Source organism: Varroa destructor, unplaced genomic scaffold, assembly GCF_002443255.2.
Source record: "Varroa destructor unplaced genomic scaffold, Vdes_3.0 BEIS01000001.1, whole genome shotgun sequence".
NCBI lineage: Eukaryota > Metazoa > Arthropoda > Arachnida > Mesostigmata > Varroidae > Varroa > Varroa destructor.
Window position 1 is genome coordinate 74,501,155 of NW_019211454.1, and position 15,862 is coordinate 74,517,016.

At 38.7% G+C, this 15,862-nt stretch overlaps 1 long non-coding RNA gene across 5 annotated transcripts; it reads right to left on the reverse strand.

Annotated features, from left to right (window-relative positions):
* Positions 1–367: 367 nt before the first annotated feature.
* LOC147759092 (uncharacterized) lies at positions 368–15,657 on the reverse strand. Of its 5 annotated transcripts, none has more exons than XR_015316968.1 (5): positions 15,451–15,657; positions 6,723–6,987; positions 3,974–4,050; positions 3,592–3,700; positions 368–3,087 (listed from the first exon to the last, which is right to left on the reverse strand). It is a non-coding gene; the product is annotated as an uncharacterized LOC147759092 (long non-coding RNA). The 5 variants fall into 5 exon arrangements; XR_015316967.1 differs by lacking the exon at positions 15,451–15,657 and adding an exon at positions 12,268–14,085; XR_015316986.1 differs by lacking the exon at positions 15,451–15,657 and adding an exon at positions 12,268–14,085 and having other exon boundaries at positions 3,585–3,700.
* Between the last annotated feature and the right edge of the window lie 205 nt (positions 15,658–15,862).

Here is a 15,862-nt window from a genome sequence, read left to right on the forward strand (position 1 = left end):
CAATAGTTATCGCAAAGTTTTTCTGATATTTGAAAATAGAGCTAAACCTCTGCCACGCAGTCTGTCGGTGACTGATAAATTGTAGAGCAAAGAGTTAGCTAGATCGAACAAAATTATGCTCCTAATAAAAAAAAAATATATATATATACTTGTAATCTTCAAATGAAAAGCATGCCGACGTTATGCCGGATCCAGCTGACGCATCCTGAATAGAAGAGAGAGCGATCAGAATGTAAAAAAATCTGATAGAGACACTAAACTTACATATATGAAGCAGCTAAAATTATGATCGGCTTAACAGTCAAGGTTATATTTTCATGATTAGCTGCCACAAGGTGTACGGTGGAGGAAGAAATGAGTCCCAGAGTCTAACTTTGTATATTGTTTATTTGATTATATATACAATATAGTCGTCTTATCTGTCTCATGATATTGAAATCTAAGCTACAGTTAGACAACATTATGGTAAGTAATAGAATCTTCTGCAACTAGCTTAGCAACATTGTTAACCCAAGTATATACGCAAATAACGGAACACTACAAACTCTAATTAAATGATTATTATATATATATATACACATATATACATATATATATAAAGGTAATTTTTAAAAAAAATTCATATTCCAGTTCATGTTATTTTTACTAATTAATCGCTTAATCTGTTCTCGTTCGTAATAATTGTAGATATCAATCTCTAGTAATCAGTGATTTTATATCGGTTTGTATATTGGATAGTTTTAAGGAATACGTTCTTATGGAGCTTCGCGCCGCTATAATTTTTTCAGCATATGCAGGCTTCGTCCGGCACCTGTTTTGTTCTTCATTTATTGTACGTTGATATTATGCCAGACGTAACGTAAACTATAAAATAAACGAACAGCTATTTCATTGTAATTGACCTGTTTCACATAACAGTTGGTCCTGATCATATTGTGTTGAGTGTTTTTTTGCGATTTGATAACGCTGCCTTTTTATGCAAGCGAATTAACTCTGTTTCCGGCATGCGCGTTAACAAAACCGGCTTCTGAATGACGAACACAAATTAAATCAGCCGACTTTTAGAGTTAATTAGACTATTTGCCCATTGCGTACTGGTAGGACTAATAAAATTTTACAATTATCACTCAAATACACGAATTTTAGGTACTGGTATATACACTGCATTTCTCGTCAGCATTTTCAACCTGAAAATTCAGCAGCGTGAGAGCTTTCGATCGATGTTCAGAACTGCGCCCCTTACCCCATGGAAACGATCGGCTACCATTTTGCTAGTCGAACAAATTTTTTTAAAACGAAAAAATTCATCCTTGTTCTAGTTACTGAGAGGATGATTGGAAAACAGTTTGGGGCGTGTTCGCAAACAAAAACTTCAACCGGGCATGGGTCTAATAGAAAAGTAGAACACTGAGCATTGTGAAGAGAGATATAACTGAGTTAAAAAAAAAAAAAAGAAAAAAAAAGAAAAGAAAACGAGGAGTAGTAAAAACTAGTGTACAAAAGCTTAAACTGGTTACCAATATTATTCGTAGGATGCATGGTGCTGGGGCAAGATCCCACTAAAAAGTAGATCACCTCAACCTTTACGACTGTATAGACACATATAGAAGGATTCTACAAAACGAACGTAAAACTGCAAAAAAAAAAGATAAATTTGCCCAATTTACTATCATGTTCTATCGACTTGAAAAATAAATCCTCTCCGAAAAAAAAAGTATTATCCTAATTAGGTCCATTTCACGTTTAGCTCTACTTAGGGTGATACTTCACGAATCACCAAAGACCAGGCCACTTTAACAGGTCAATTTGGATCAAACAAATAGACACATAGTTTTAGTTACGTATCAGATAAATCAATAGACTAGGCAGACAGATTTAAGTAATAGGATGATAGCTGGCGTCCGGATTTTCTTAGAAACGCTGCACATTTCATCTTAGCCATCTTTACCTCTTCTATCTACCTAATTTACTTTTATCAATATACTACCGGCATAACTGTATTCCATAAGCCAAACAAAAATAAAGGTAATATTATCGTTAATTCAAACCGTCTCTCATTGCACATTGATAAAAATGTTATAGATTAGGCAAGAACCTAAGCAAATAACCTGATAAATTTAATACACTTGCAATAAGTATTAAAAACACTTGATATGCCGACTTATGCCAAGCTGAAAAGGTAACAATCGGAAAATCAAGGTTTCGGAAGGCTTGCTTGTTTTTCAAAATTCCTTCACAAATATAAGGAAAAAATTTTCTACTATTAATACTCCTAAAAGTTTCTTTTTTTTTTTTTATCTATTAAACAAGAGTTGAAAGTAGTTTAGGGTGTCAAAGCGGTCACGTAATGGCCATTTCTATCTAGACACAACATACTACTATAAATGTGTGTGCAGTTGGTCTGTAGTCATAAAGATAATAGCCAAATCCACAGATTTACGTATGTTTACCAGGATCACAATAGCTAAATAATCGATGTATGCGATGACACAGGGGCGAATCGACAGAATATGGTTAAAAAACCTGACTAGTACTCACACATTAGTACAATGGTTTTTAGGTAGTAATTTTGCATTAATTCTCAGTTGTTTAATTCGGTTTAAATTTCCGGTTCGGTTTCTGAAAACTACCGAAGTATGTACGGATATACACGTTTAAATTTTCTGAACCACTTACCCCACATTTGGCCACTTACATCGTTCATAATGACCTTGTCTTTTTAGTGAAAAATTTTGCTACAGCCATTCTTCATTTAATGCATCTTTAGAGGCTCTAAGCTTGGCCTACGCTATCTGTTTTGTAACCTTCTAAGTTCTCTAGACACCTCCCCTATGCAACTGTACAACACGAACCTTTACTAAGTTATTAGTGGGTGGATCATGCTTCTGCTGACTGTTGTCCTATACTCGCGTCAGCCGGTATAGACCGCAACCAGAAATGATTATGACTACGAAGATTGAATACTACATTATACTGCCCTTTTTTTTGTAGGAAAGTGCCAGCGTTCTATTTATGCTTCCCGTGGTCAATACGGTTATTGAGACGAAATCCTCTCTTCAAGCGTTTGGTTCAATGTCAACGTGTTGCCTGTTCAACATAAGAATACGTGAGGTGATTCAAGTTGGAAACCTGTTGTCATCGATTCCTTCGTATCGAGACGTAACCAGAAGTATATCGTGGATATTAAGGTTCCAATGAATAGTTTCTATATATACATAACGGCGAGAGCGTAAGTGAGAAAGGAATAATAGTTACTTAATTTCACTTAAAGCAAAATTATCCTTCCTCCAAAAAAATATCGACCAAAGTAAAACCTTCTTCAACTATAAACCTCTATGTAATATTTTTAACTTGTAGTGTCTTTTGTCTGATTGTAGCCTAGCTTCATGTTAAACGTCAACTTATTTTAGTCAGCTGAGTTACGAGTTCAAAGAACGTGTACGCAAGTATCATACAAGTGAATAGCAAAATACCAAAAAAGGTGCTTCACTGTCAAGTTATTATCAACATTAAGATCGCTTACCTAGCTAAAAACAACTTATACTTAGGCAGAATGCTAATTCTTTACTTAAAAAGCTCCTTGCCTCTTACTTCGTCAATCTGGTCGTGGACCCAGTGTCTGCTTTTGATGTTGTGAAAGCAGGACTAGCGATGCATTGTCGGTACAATAACAGTGATAATGCCAGCGCTTACCGAGTACCTGCAAAAAATGCCCCCTGCAAGTAAAATGCATTACACTTTTCCGGGGTCGAGAAGTTCGCGTTAACGGTTTCTGCTGTCAGCTGTAGGTCAGTGCCATTAGTGATGGGTCAAATAACTTCAGGCTGCTACAGGAGGGAGGCATCAAGAACATAAAGCTATTGTGCTCTATTTCCTAAACAATTTTGCCTTCGTAAGACAGGTATTAGTAGCCTTCGATCTGTTGTCGCCTCTTCACGCGGGTCGCTTTATCAACGAAGTCTAGCTAACTCACAGAATATGCCAGCTTCACGTCTTTCTCTACGGCTGCTGACCTGCTAGCGAGTCGCCTGATGCGGTAACCGGAAATACCTGAACCGAGTTGATAACAAAGTGAAAATTAGATTAACTTTGCAGTTACCAGTCGTTTGCTGCTAGCCCATTATATTGTCTGTCTAAGTATAATCTGCCTGTCATCTCTTACTATATAGCACAACGAAATAATGGTAATGCATTTTAAGGCGACAGAACAGCTGTATCGGCATTTTGACGGCAGGACATGTCTCAGATGCAGGTGGAATTTGTAACGTCTCAAAGGCACCGCGCCGAGCGTCGTCTACTAACGGACGGAAGTGATGTTGGCATCAAGGGAGTTCGGACCGCAACCCTTCCTTCCCACCACTAAGGTATGACACAGGCTTCAAATAGCCTTCGGGCGAGTTAGCGTTGCATTTTTGCCTGTCTGCGTGTGTAAGTTGGATGAGGACAGTGTCGCCTACCATTCGATCGAACATGAGGCATCAATTTGCTCGGATATACGTTAGCTGGCTCGCTTTACCTGGATACTCTGCATCGCTACCTAATGGTAGTGTATGAAGTTTTATGCGAGGTTGATAGGCGCAACAACAAACGGCAGGAATGGCACCAAGAGCCAAAGCTCACTACAGCGCTCTCTATCTATAACTGGCAACAAATATAGCAGAACGCACGCACTTAGGATGATGCGACGACGGCAACAACTCAAACAAAAACTATCGTAACATGACGAGAGTAAGAGAAGAGGTTACAGTAGCTATGGCAGAAGCAACATGAACAGTAAGAACGTTGTGCTACTGATGCTACGGTAGGAAACAAGGAAAAGGCTAAAAGCAAGCAGGAAACACATACAAACGCATCGGCCAGTCAGAAGGTGCCAGCTATTAACAGTCGGGTGGGGAGGCCTTATGGGCTTGGATCTGTGGAGGGCCTGTGTATAGGCCGGTGATTTAGCTAGCAGCACTACTTGTGATGGATGGAAAGTCTATTAGTTTTGGCCTAGTGAAAACCAACGTAAAGGGAAGAACAAAGAACGAGGAAACCGTTAGCGAATGAGCGGTAGGAGGTGGAGAAGGAACAGGAGGGGCCTGCCTGTCCTTTGCACCCTGTACGAAGGCAAGTAAATTACAAATTACGGTTTCCCCTAGGATGCACCTCCTAACAAATTGGATTGAACTTGGGGGAATATAGTTCAGGAGAACTGTCCAATAGAAAACTACAACAGGAGCCCAGTAGCGTCTAGTCTGGACTTGTAATAACTTCATAACCCGCATACGCACACGCGCGAAACTGTACTGCCGGCCATCTGGCTGGAACGTGATAGAAAAATTCAAATTGTATTACTATCCTGGCTGGGCAAAGTGGAAATAGCTCTAGCAATGGGTAACGATATGATGAGGTTCGCTCGCCCGTGTCGCTTCGAAGTAAATTATGCAACGTGCGTAATTTATCAGACGGGGCGAGGTGGAGATGCTATGGTCGTAGCACGAGCGCCGCTCTAACATCAAGCCATTACTGGCTATAGAGCTGGGAAAAGCTGTAGCAATTTGTGTTGTCTTCCGGACTATTCGCTAACGTTATCAGTCCATCAGATGTCACTTGCTGGTGTGTCCTTCCTACCCCCCACTGTCGAGTCGTTCTTCTTTACTATGAAATTCCGCCAGGTCCGACACAGAAAGAGAAGAACAACTCAGGAGAGGTGGGCTGTGTTATATATGTATATATACAACAGCCAAGAAAGACGAAGAAAATAATTGGACTTTCGCTTGTATAGCCTGGGAGGCACGTAGTTTAAAAAACAAACTTTGATTCTCAAAAAAGGACAACCAGGTTCGATAGAAGAAAAGGAGAAGTAGAACGACAGAATCGCAGGCACGTCGCCCGCACGAATCTGCATAGCAGGCGCTGCATCAGGTTGCTTGGTGCACGGGAACAGAACATAATGATTTAGATGGGTTAAGAAGGCTAGGCATGCAAGAACTCGCTAAAGATGCTCGAAAAATGTATCCGTTGGGAAGCTATTAGGGGGGCTAAAAAGAGAAGAGGCGATCAGAAAGCCTTTCAATGAAATAATAATAAACTCGACGACAAAAGCGCCAATACAGGAAAAAGAAACAGAGGAAAAGTGACGCTACTAAGCCCCTCTGGAAAAACAGGACAAAGCGGCAATGCATGAGGGCAAGTGGAACGAGAAGGAACGCACGTTGTGGAATTCGGAGAGAAAGCTACAGGACGATTTTTACTTGCTTTTGATGTCTATTACTTGAGGGCCCCTTTACTAAGGTTTTCCAGGTCTGAAATAATTTTATCAGAAGTCGTTTGAAATAGATGACAAATGCATGTGAAACGCGGTAGTTGCATCATTTTGACTTAGATAGCTTTTGTGAGACTGATGTAACATGACTTAAATGCACTTATATGATTACCCGATGAGGAATCGCTATCATTTAAATGCTTGCTATACTTTTTCTTATATCTCATAATCCTGTTAGTCTTCTAAGTTTCCTCGTTCTTTAAATACGCCAAATTCTCATGCAACCTTTTTTTGCTTGTGTGGATATGGAAAGAATTACCATTGACTTGATCAGATTCACTTGGCAGAGTCATCGGTTTCTACGAGGAGGCGTTAAGGCCGGTTTGACAACGACAAACGCTTGAGAGTCGCAGCTATATGCATTTCTACTCTAAAGGCAATACGTAGAAGCAAATCGGAGTTTGATACCGTTTACCTGTTTGAGCTCCATTCCCGCCCATGCGTCGTTACTATTTGGCACACATTAACCCTTCGTGTCCTTCGTCCAACTAACGCCATTCATACGTCTCTCTTAATTCACCCACACACTTCAGCCACTCAGATAAGCATTACAGGAACGCGCCCGCAACTTGTCAATGCGATAGCGACAGATTTACATCTGTCACCAAGAAAATTAGGGACGGTTCTATCTTGACAGCGGTGATGGAGCAACGGTCTATTGTCGTGAAAAAACAAGAGCCCTGAAAATAAACAACAGACAATATACATTATGTCGAACTGTGACGAGGTCTGTATTTTTATTTCTGTGAATTGTAGTGGCGGATTAAATGGTGTACAAATACTGTGGTAAGTGAGATTTCATAACTAGCACTGCCATCGTTCCAGCTATACAAGTTAGGTACGATTGACGGTCTTTGGCTATATAACTGCTCGAATTACGTTGGTGGATCCTTGATCGATTCCGTGAGCTAATGGGTAGGTCAATTGGACGGCAAAGCGCAGTGACAATCGCTGCTGTCGTTGCTTCCGTAACGCCAACTTACTTTGCCACCTACGCTCACGTAGGACGTATCTTTTCGCCCCCTGTTTATTGCCTAGATGATGGGTGTTGGCTACAGCCTTCTGTGTGCTTTGCAGGTGCCTCCACCATAGTGATACCTGTTTTCGCTATTGTAGACCACCTGGGCCGTATACGTTGTCTTAGACTGTCACTACCAGCAAGAGCAGCAATAAAAGAAATATAATAACATGCTGATTGGTAACCACAGTCAGTCCTGTTGCGAGTTTCAGTTTTTTCCAATCTTTCAGTATCTGCTGATTTCTGGCCGCGATGTTGTTGGCCCACCTTTAATACACTGGTAAAATGAGCACCATAATAAAATGTTGTCCGTCTTGTTGGCCATGTTTCAGAAGGCGACTTTTTCGCTATGAAGAGGTCGCGAATAAAAGATCAAAGTGTGCCACTTAGAAGACGCCGGAAAGAAATTTTTGTTGTTCTATTGGTAATTGAAATTAAACAGACAAATCACTTACGTGTCGGTACCTCTATGTCTATTTACTTCGATAGCTCGGTTCGGCATAATCCGATCATTTTAGAGCAGATTTCTTAGGAAAAATAGTCCGATAATGCATGCCTTAACAGTTGAAAAGCTTTGTTTACTGTAGCATGTACGGACTAATTCAGGTTACATGTAGATACTTTATTTAAGTGTTTTGAAGCGCTCAGATTTTACAATCTCAAAATCACTTAATTAGAAGCTAAATACATTATTGTATATACATATGTATCGACTAATTATTATAGGTGCGATAGAGAAATCTGTCTGCCAACCTACTGATATAAAGGCTCCAGTATCAACACGGTTGGATAAGTTTATGGAAGAACAAAATACCAGTTATTTCTCGACGTCCTTTTTATTTATAATAGACACATGATTATTATTCGAGACGCGGCACGTTTGAATTATGTCAAGCATACTTATTTTTTGTAAAAGTGGCTTTCCTACAAAAACCATTCCTCGTTCGTCTTGCACTTGGGAGCTCAGTCTCTGTATCAAACGTTCTTCGACATATAATTACTTACTTCCAGACAAACAAAAACAAACAATCAAATGTCAATGTTATAGAAAAATTCAAATCTCTTCTTCTTGTGTGAAGCGTACCGAAGAATAAAAAAAATTGTTGCCAAAGGCGCAGCCTTGCGCAGATTGGCCTTTAACATCTGAATATTCAGTACAGATTGATCACGTTATTTTCTCTGACTCAACAGCTAGATACAGACACACGGTAACATAATTCTATGTAGGACAGACGGTCTTACATTCTTCTATAGTATTATTTAACTTGCTTTATTTATTACTTCGGACACTGTATTACCATATGCTTTGCCCATCTAACGGAATAACGGCTGTCTTCGGACCATCACCATATTGCTTTGTGCCTGTTTGTCGTAAGTATTCTTTTTTCTCGATAGCCAGTTATATCATCTTGCCTTCTGCGTCCTTTTTTTTCTTCCTTCCAAAGCTATATGGGCCAGATGTGATGACGTTCAATATCGGCTGATTTGTCGGACGTGGGACGTTTTGTGGCACCACCGTTGAATGCAGAAGGCATAAAATAGGCCTCCTCTATAGACACGACACAACAAGTACAAAATTTTCCATACAACACCTTGCTCTATGTTATCTCAAGTTTTAGTGGCTTTTCCACATTATATTTTTAAATATATATAAGGAAAGAAGGCGTTTCAATGTACTCGATATGTTCTTTTATGCCACTGAGCTTACTTGGTACAGTAAATAGATTAGGCAATACGCGCCTTTATGATGTACGAAAACGTGAATAAATTGACAAATAATTACTAAAACAATGCTATTATATAACGTATATTATATATATACGTATATATATATTATATATAGAAATAACGAAGATAATGTAAGAGAAGTATCATCTTTGTAGTCGAGTATAGTCGGCAAGTAGTGACCCTAATTATTCATAAAGGGAGCAAGGCAGTTGTCCACCCGTGTCGGTTTGATACCAAAATCCAATTTCGACACAAATCTAGTAACGCACATTGTCTGTAAGGCTTGTCAAGCGCATCTTTGAAAATAGGTCGTGTGCGCTATGGATCTAAAGGTATCGGAATCCGAAACAGCTGTTAATGTTATACGTGCCAATGGATCAATATAACTTATATGGTTTATTCGTAACCTCTCTGCTTCCTAATATTTTCCTGCACATTCAGCATTATTTATTTTATATAATTAATAGTCAATGAAGGCTTAGCTAAAAAAAAAGTATTATTTAGTACTAATGAGTGTTCAATAATGACTGTAAGAACCGTGAAAAACTGGATTTCTATCATTTTGAAAATCTTGCAGACTAATTTTTCATTAAGAATGACCTTTTTGGTTCTGACACAGCCTTCTTTTGACAGCTGTTTCGAGTTCAGGTAGTTTCGAAGATCAGATCGTCACAGGAAATATTATCTAATCGATATCGTATCCTAGTGAGAACTAAAGTCAGTACTTTTAGCAAGGATCTAAAGACCTCTTATGTCACCTTGGAAATATCCATGAGAAGTACTACATTATTGTTTCATGTCGTCGTATGGAGTCGATTGGTGTATGTCATTGAAAGTCCTTAGATTATCTACTTCAGGTTTATTTCTCAGTTTGGAATCCGTCTGAATCGTTTTGAGCTTAGATATTATCGGATTAAAACGCTTTTTCAGTGACAAGCTAACAAAGGCGTTCCTTCGACGCTTCAACATACACTCATACCAGCTGCCTCTATCATATGTTTGCAGCAATAAGCAATCTATCTTCGTTCTATGAGGGAATTAGTCAATTCTAACGGACTTTAATAGTTCTGGCCGGCAAGTCAGATTCCTTTCTACAAAGAAGTTCATACCGATGCAGCCAGAGCCAAGGCAAGCCACTAAAAATGCTAGTACGCCATGGAGGCCAAATACTGAAGCACATGCGATGTGTAACAGGTTCTCTTCGAATGAACCGGAGTACATAGGTTACTCGGCATATAATACTGTCGCTCACTATGCATCAAAGAAAGGAGTAGCCATCGGCTACAGGATACGAAAGGGTATGACCGTGGAGGTACACACCAAACGAAATAATTGATACAATCTCAATGGAACATGGTTCCGTCTTCTACGTTGGTAAATTTTTTCAAGTGGTAAGTAGCTTTCTTCGTCTTCTTTTCCTTAGCCATCAGGTTAGATACTGCCGTAAGTTATAAAAAAAGATAAGTTCTACCTGATAACTAGGCGTCGGCATCTACAGTACCGTACACTGCCTATGTATAAGTATGAGTCCATGATGGTGGCGCTATGGTCGACATAACAATATGGAGAACAAATTACGACAAGCACAATTTGTTTTGTATTTTACCGAACGCAGATAATCTCTAACATACGTACTCGTTATTACATATTAAGTATTTCACTTCAACGGCATATAAGTACGATATTAATCTATAATCAAAACAGGCTGTCACGCTTACGAGACGACCATGAGGAGATACGACAATGCTTTAGTGCAAAGATACCTATTCAGCAATCAAAGCATCATTGTAAAAGGAGCATCTGAAATCGTTAGAGCCTTTCGCCTAAGACAAGGTTACCCTGAAAATGGAGATATTAAGTATGGAATCGATATGCACAACGAGGCTAGAAATGGCTTATCGTAGTAGTTTAATTGGTCTGAGATTAGTTGATCAGAAAACTGCAGTGTCTTCAAGCAAAAGAAAAAGTTAGTGTGTTCTAAGTTGCTACGTATCTTTCAAAAAGAGAATCACCACTTTTACGAAAGGCCAGTCTATTGATGTGTTGATACCACAGTCGGTGTCTTCATAGTCACTCATGTAGAAACATGGAAAAAAACAAAGCCTCTAAAGAAGCTTACAGAGCTCATCTGATCATTGTGTAAAATATTATTATTATAAATGTTATTAATGACCTACGTATTCTTATGTTATGCTGTCCGCATAATTTCTACAAGTAGGAACATAGGCCAATATAAGGTGCTTATTCACACCCGGAAACGCTTGATCGTGTCATTGGCGGTCTTTCGTGCATGGCAGAATGCACGCACCATATTAAAAGCCATGATCGCCTTTTAAAAATCCTGATCACATTTGATAACCCACGGAAATACATAAAAAAAAAACATCTTTCAAGATGGGACTTTTACTGCAATTGGAGATGTGCAGTGCTTAGACGAGTGGGGGAACCCTGTTAATTATTATAGTCATGCTGAAACGAATTTTTTCCTCTTAACTAAAACAGGTTAACGTATTGAAAAAATTTAGCTTTAGGTAAAAGTACAGAATAGATGGTTTTATCGTGTATATAGTTATCACAATACAAATATGATCTTGATTATGATTATAATAAATGAACCATAATGCAGGCAGGTTTTATGTTTATATACCTTAAAAGCTATATTGAATTCTACTTGAACGCTTCAACTGCGTACGACTACAAACTCCTAAGAGATATCGTACCCCGCCTGAGATCTCAAGTAAAAAATAGGTCAAGTCCATTAGGTTGCAGACACTTGAAGCGTTATATTTAAAGCTAGTTAATATTAATCATAATTGAAACAAATGCTAGGAGATTTCTATACTATGTACGAGAAATACCTAGCATTTCAAACTATGTAAGTCTATCAAAAGCGGACTCCGTTAATTGTAAAAAGACACTACTTTTACTAAATACCGTGAAAAGCGGTACATTGAAATATCCTCTTAAACATATTCATACATATAGGCTGTCACTATGTGTGGGTACACTATGCTAAGATACACGAGGGTAACGTAAGCGAACGCCATGCACGTGTATGTTTCACCATATGGTCCAGAGCTGTGTGCGCTCTTAAGATAAATGTAACGTATGTATCTCTATTTTGTGTACAGGCCTTTAACTAGTTTACTTAGATATATTTTGCATATTTTTATATAATTGCGTATATTTAAGGTATATTTAAGTCAAAACCTACCGTCCTGATTACATTTTGGCGACACTACTTAACATCTTTATGCTCATTAGTATGACGTCTTTGGAATACCATATGTGGACAACCTATAAGCTTGTTGATGTTTTGAGAAAAGTGCACGAGCCACAATCTGCGTCCAGGCCACTTAAACTCAAACAATGCACCATTGTATGTATCAGGTGCGCACGACTGTTCATTCAGACCGGCTTGAATGAGCGTCGCAAAAGTTGAACGTCAAATTTGATACGTAAACCTGTATCTGTTTCTGTCTAAAGACAGAAAATCAGTATGGGTGGTTTTTGAGATTTTACTGCTAATGCCTCGGGGTTAGTCCGTTAGAATAGCGCAATCAAATCAAACTTAAACCCCTTTTTAGATAGCACATATTTGAATGCAGCTGTCATATGAAGCATAAAGTATAGTTCTGCATCACTCAGAAAACAGGCTTCTGAAAGTATGTGAGAATTCCGCATATAATTCCGCTTAGATTCAAGAACGCATAAGTACATACGTTTCGACATAACTTTCAAAATATTGATGCACACCGAATAACAGATGTCACCTTCCTCCGCAAGCGAAATATTGCAACCTACTGGTGGAAAGGCGTTTACGAAGAAAATCTGACTGCTGCCGACGACAATACGTTCGCCATCGCTTTGGTCTTCAATTGTGGCTCGATGCTACGGTATTTAGCTACAAGGAGAAAAATACAAGAAAAACTTCCCTATGAGCACTCCGCCATAACCGATAACGACAAGAAGTGTGGAATCATGCCCACTTTGGTTTTCGCCATTCTATGTCACTTTTGGGTATGCTCCAGCCCTACACCATTTGGCCATACATAGGCTTCAATACTTCCTTAGTAACCCAGCTTAAGCTATAACCTTTACTGCAAGTTTTTTTGAAATAATTTTTGTTCAAATAACTACCTAACATGATGCTTTAAATCGAGGTTGAAAATGATCTTGAGTAGGCAAAAACTCTCTATATATAAATGGTTGGATATTTATCGGTCACTTTTAATCTCTCAACCGGGAACATATATAGTATCAAGTCTGTGTATTTAGTTGTCCATGAAGTCTCGTTATGAGGGCTCGTTGTGTCATCAAAACAATATGCGGCGTGGCGTTGTCATGCAGCAACATCATTTCGCGTCGCACTTTGCTAGTCCAAGGCCTTTTCCTGTCAACCTTATGGTTCACACTGATGAGTTGATCTAGGTAACAACGGCTTTCCCCCGTTTCAATTTTTCCTAGTGCATTGAAAGTAGTCATTTCTAACTGCGCCAAGGGCTTTCGGGTCAACTGCGCCATATTTGGCTTAAGGAGTGCCTACAACTCCTCATAATTCGGTTCTCACGGCCTTTCGGGGTGTGGTCTGTATCTCAGTTCGTAATCCTCGGTTCTAAAGCGATTAAGCCGTAACCGGAAACGGTAATGCTCGGTGTACGTTAGTGTCGACTTAACAAATAATCCGTTGTCTCTCCGTAACATTTTTTCCAGCATGGAAATAGTGAAGAAGATAATATTGCTCTGTAGAAGAACTTAATAGAATTTCATGATTGGAGGCACCCAATGATCTGTTCCAGTGACAATACCTCGATGAAATAACAGGATGTACGTCCGAGAATCAAAACAATTAGCCAGTGAAGTTCCAACTAGATACGATCAGCCAGCCCGACGCTAGCGCCATCTGTGGGTTCCAACGGGAATTTTTTTTATCAACCTAATAACTCAACGAGGCTTTTGTTCTTGTTGAAGGACAAACATGACACATGTACAACAATGCGATTCTACCAAGAGTAAATTAAAATCCGCCAGAATCGCCTAAATGGCTCAAGACTAACAAGAAAAATAATTAAATTACGTACGCATAAATCGGCTTTTTTAAGTATAGAGAATAATTGAATGCTTATAAGCATCCAATTATTGACTGTTATACAGTCGACTGAATGACTAGCTTTCGCTATATATCGATGACTACGGGCGGGCAAGAACCTGGTTTAACACGCCGTAAATACGGTTTCCAGGTAATTTCTAAGAAAAATATACAAATTACGGCCCCTTTAAGAATAATATGAAGTTTCTAAAAAGACCGAACTGGATTTCAACACTTACATAAAAAACCAGTCAAAAGCATTTGTGTATACACATCTTTTCTCTAACTTCTATTTTAACCAAGGCTTTGTAAGATATTTATTAAAATCTGCCATTATTTTCACTATACTTTATCTACGGTGAGCGGCTCTTATTATTATTAAAAACTTATAACTTTCCAAATCGCCAATTAACTAAACCAGCGCTATGCCGTACTGAAAACGTAATTATAACTTTCAATAAGTTTCTCAATAAAATTCCATGCAAATTTACAGCAAATTCGAGGTTTAAAAATTCTATTTTAAAAGAATTTTTAGACCTCGCAAGAACTTAATTTCGAAGGTCTTAACGCAGCGTACACAATTCGAGTTTGTTAGGAGGTTTTATCTAGAACCTAAGACTCATTCATAAACTATCAATAAACGTCCAAAAATTATATAAATTAGAATAAAGTGGTAACATGTAATTGTTATCAAATAATATTTAGTGAATTGACAGAAAAAATGGCTGGACAAAAGTCAGATCGTTGTCTCACTAAAATGAACCATATAAGTGTCTGAAGCATCGTCCAAATAATTTAAAGTGATTTAGCTATCGAAAAAGGAAGAAGTAGATATTATTATTATTTACGCTATATCTTCCCATAGTTCTCGGAATTAAAATGAATTCTCGGTTCTTTTTATGGCTCAGGATATTCTAAAGAAAATCCTTCAATAGACACTAACTTTTCTTTTTTCTCTCAATGTAACGCCTGCAAACGCTCGTTGGGCAGTCGCGTGCTTCAGTGTCCAGTCTTTGTAATTATATTTTATATAATAGTAAATAAAGTTCTCCATTCTTGTGAGCTTGTCATGCATCGTATGAAGTAATCGTTATGAGAAAAAGAGGATTGAATACCGAGGCTAAGGATTGACTATGTGAGCGGCGTTGAAAGAAGTAATCTAACAACTGGGCCACAATGCAGTAAGTAAATACAGTTTAGCTGATCTTATATTAAAGGACGAACTGTTGTATATACTGAAACATCGAAATACGACTACAGTGAACTATATTTTTTCATTCTAGCCTCCCACTACCGATTGCGGCTCACCTTCGTACTGGCACAACTATATCCGAATAATATTCTGCCTGTTAGCTGCTACTGGATGCGGGCCTTCTTTAACAGGAACTAAAGTTTGTATCCATTGGCAAAGACTTCAATGACCACGTCCACGTTATTTGTATGTTTGCCCCTTTTCACGACTCTACTTCAAGATCTCCGGCGACTACATGATGGTAGAAAGACAGGCCAACGAAGGTCGCCAGGCGGTTAGCGACAAGAACAACGAGGAGTAATAAATCTTTCATTAAATTTCCCTTTCCCTCTAGGCCTTCTCTTTGTCTCTAATAGCAGCTAGCTCATTATAACCGACCATTATAACGCTCGCTTGCCAAGATCAGAAGTTTCTCTGGGCCTATTCTTTTCCTGTCTGGTCAATCGTTGCCCCTTAGCGCGCCATTAA